The 3,263-nt window shown below is 40.7% G+C and overlaps 1 pseudogene across 1 annotated transcript; it reads left to right on the top strand.

Annotated features, from left to right (window-relative positions):
* Positions 1 to 500: 500 nt before the first annotated feature.
* On the top strand, positions 501 to 1,360 carry LOC308342385 (transformer-2 protein homolog beta-like; annotated as a pseudogene). The gene has a single exon. The product of its transcript is annotated as a transformer-2 protein homolog beta-like (transcript).
* Positions 1,361 to 3,263: the final 1,903 nt, after the last annotated feature.

Here is a 3,263-nt window from a genome sequence, read left to right as displayed (position 1 = left end):
TGCAGAGAAGACAAAAGTTTTACATGGTAAAGGAAACGGGGAAAAACACACATATGCACATCTGTATGTTGCTGCCACTACAAAGTGTGAATTCCATACAGTAATACAGGCAGTCAAAGAAAGCACATCATAAAATCTCCTGGAGACTCTTTACATCTGTCTGGGATATTACTATAATATGTATCTTTACAGCGATGGGTTTAAGATTTATGTTTGTGCTCTAAAATACTCTACTGGACAACTGTATATCCTAATGAAAAAGCCACTTTTCATAATCCATTTGAGAACCAAAGAAATAGTAAAAGTTTTCTGGTTCACACTTTTACTTTAAAAATATTTATTCTCGAGAGCCCATGCGGAGGTGGTGCAGAGCGCTTTGGCACTCAGTGGCTCGGGAATATGTGCTTTCTGAGAGGCTGCGGCGGAGCCTCCATATAGAAGGCACGAGAGGTTGGCAGCTTCGAATGATGCACGTTGAACAATGGCATCAGCTAGGAGTCATGAGCAACAGCAGCGAGCAGAACTATGGCGAGGGGAATCCCGTTCTGCTTCCAGAAGTGGAAGTGCTCATGGATCTGGGAAATCTGCAAGGCATACCCCAGCAAGGTCTCACTCCAAGGAAGATTCCAGGCATTCCAGATCAAAGTCCAGGTCCAGATCTGAATCTAGGTCTAGATCCAGAAGAAGTTCTTGAAGGCATTACACAAGATCAAGATCTCAGTCTCGCTCCCATAGATGATCCCGTAGCAGGTCTTACAATTGAGATTATTGAAGACGGCCTAGCCACCATCATTCTCCCATGTCCACTCGCAGGCATCATGTTGGGAATTAGGCAAATCCTGATCCAACTGCTGTCTTGGAGTATTCGGATTGAGCTTGTACACTACAGAAAGAGATCTAAGAGAAGTATTCTCTAAATATGGCCCCATTGCTGATGTGTCCATTGTATGTGACCGGCAGTCTAGACATTCAAGAGGATTTGCCTTTGTGCATTTTGAAAATGTAGATGATGCCAAGGAAGCAAAAGAGCGTGCCAATGGAATGGAACTTGATGGATGTAGGATCAGAGTTGATTTCTCTATAACAAAAAGACCACATACCCCAACACCAGGGATTTACATGGGGAGACCTACCTATGGCAGCTCACGCCGTTGGGATTACTATGACAGGATATGATCGAGGCTATGATGAGCGAGACTACTACAGCAGATCACACAAAGGAGGTGGAGGAAGAGGAGGATGGACAGCTGCTCAAGACAGGGATCAGATTTACAGAAGGCGGTCACCTTCTCCTTACTATAGTCATGGAGGATACAGATCACGTTCTAGATCTCAATCCTACTCACCTCATCGCTATTAAAGCATGAAGTTAAAGACTTTCTGAAGCCTACCCTAGAGTTGGGATATTGTAGACAATATTTTTTATTGTCTCCTGTTTAAAAAGTGAACAGTGCCTAGTGAAGTTAGGTGACTTTCACACCTTTTATGATGACTACTTTGGTGGAGATGAAATGCTGTTTTCATTCTGCATTTGTGTAGTTCGGTGCTTTGTTCCAAGTTAAGTGTTTTCAGAAAAGTATGTTTTGCATGTATTTTTTTACAGTCTAAATTTTGACTGCTGAGAAGTTTCTATTGTACAAAACTTCATTTAAAAGGTTTTTCTACTGAATCCAGGGTATTCTGAAGATCGAAGCCTGTGTGTAAAATGCTACCAACTGGTAAAAAGCAACAATAAAGTTTGGTTTTTACTTTTCTTTCTAACATCAATGCTTAGCAAAACTGTTCAGATTAGTTTGTCAGTAGTAAATTTCAAGACAAAAATACCTATTTTCCTCCAATCCATGAGACATACTATACTTAATATACCTGCAACTAAGTGTTAAAAATTATTCTCTGTAACCCTGTACTGCTAGTATTAGAACTAAAGAACTTCCAATACAGCCAATGCTTAATGCTTATATCAATGTAGATTTGTCAGCCTTTATGTAATCTGTATCATATAAAGCAGGGAATAAGAAAAGAGGTACACAATGTATGCTTTTAAAAGGCTATTCCTTAAAGCTGTTACAAGGGGATCATGGTATTTCAACTAGTTACCAACAAGCAACAATACCTTCCACCACAAATGTGCTCTTTCTCTTCTAGCTTTCAGAGTACGGAAAAAAAAATGAGTGCTTCAGACTTCAAGAAAAGAGAAGGGAACACTGCACCTGTGTTGTGGATGAACTGAAGACTTGCCTGTTCATTTTTTAAATATTTTCAGGTCCTTTGCTTACCAAAGGAAGCCCAATTTCACTCAAATGTTTTGAGAACTGTGTTTAAATAAATGCAAATGAAAAGAGAAGGAAAAAATTCTCAAATCAGAACTCAATTTTAATGTCCTCTGCATGTCCTATACATCTCACAATGAAAGAAATTATTAACAAATACAAGAAGATTCTCTACTACGATAAACCTGGTCACTAAGTATTTTGCCTTAAAAAATTAGTCTTGTTATGCAAACTTTTGTTCAGATAAATGCTGCCTATCACTCCTTAAAATTTCCGACTTAATTTAGGTAGGGAAATGGATGGTTGGAAGGCACTGGGATTATGTTGCCCTAATATTCAGACTCCGTGGACATTTAAGTTTGAAAAATACTGTGTACTATATCTTCTTTCCATGATTCCAACACACCACTCCCTTCTAGAAGCACTATCTGCCTTTGAGTCCCAGGATGCTTCAGATTGCCCTGGCTTGGCTTGTGTATGGCAGCCTTTTCCCAATCTCCTTTGCGAATCTATCCTTATCTAAAAACTGTGACATAGAAATAAAAAATTAAAATTTTAAAATTTTAAAAAATTAAGAAATAAAAACGATGAAATACTGGAGCTCTCCAAGCTGCAGCAACCCTCCCTCTGTTTAGGACAGTCACACCGTGACTAGCTGTATCTGAGTCCTCTGTTCCAGTTACAGGCAGCGACTCCATTTGCTGGGATCTTCAGACACGCCCACACATTTTTCCCACGCAGCAGCGCCACTTGAGGATCTCCTCATACTCAATGTGTCTAAAATCCCCGAAGCCCCAGCTCCAGCCCGGATCCTCCTTCAGTCCCCTATCCCAGGGACGGCACCACCATCCTTCAGCTGGAAAAGCCAGAAAGAACCCCACAGGGTGTCCCTGACACCTCGATCCTTCTTCCCTCCAAAGTCCAGTCTGTCTCAAACTAGGGTACTTTCACTCTTTCCTATCAGTCTGCTACTGACTGTTCCTGCAGTAGGCT

The sequence above is a fragment of the Martes martes genome, assembly GCF_963455335.1.
Source record: "Martes martes genome assembly, chromosome: 4".
Classification (NCBI taxonomy): Eukaryota; Metazoa; Chordata; class Mammalia; order Carnivora; family Mustelidae; genus Martes; species Martes martes.
The sequence above is the reverse complement of the archived record's forward strand: the minus strand, read 5'-3'. Positions and strand labels throughout refer to the sequence as shown.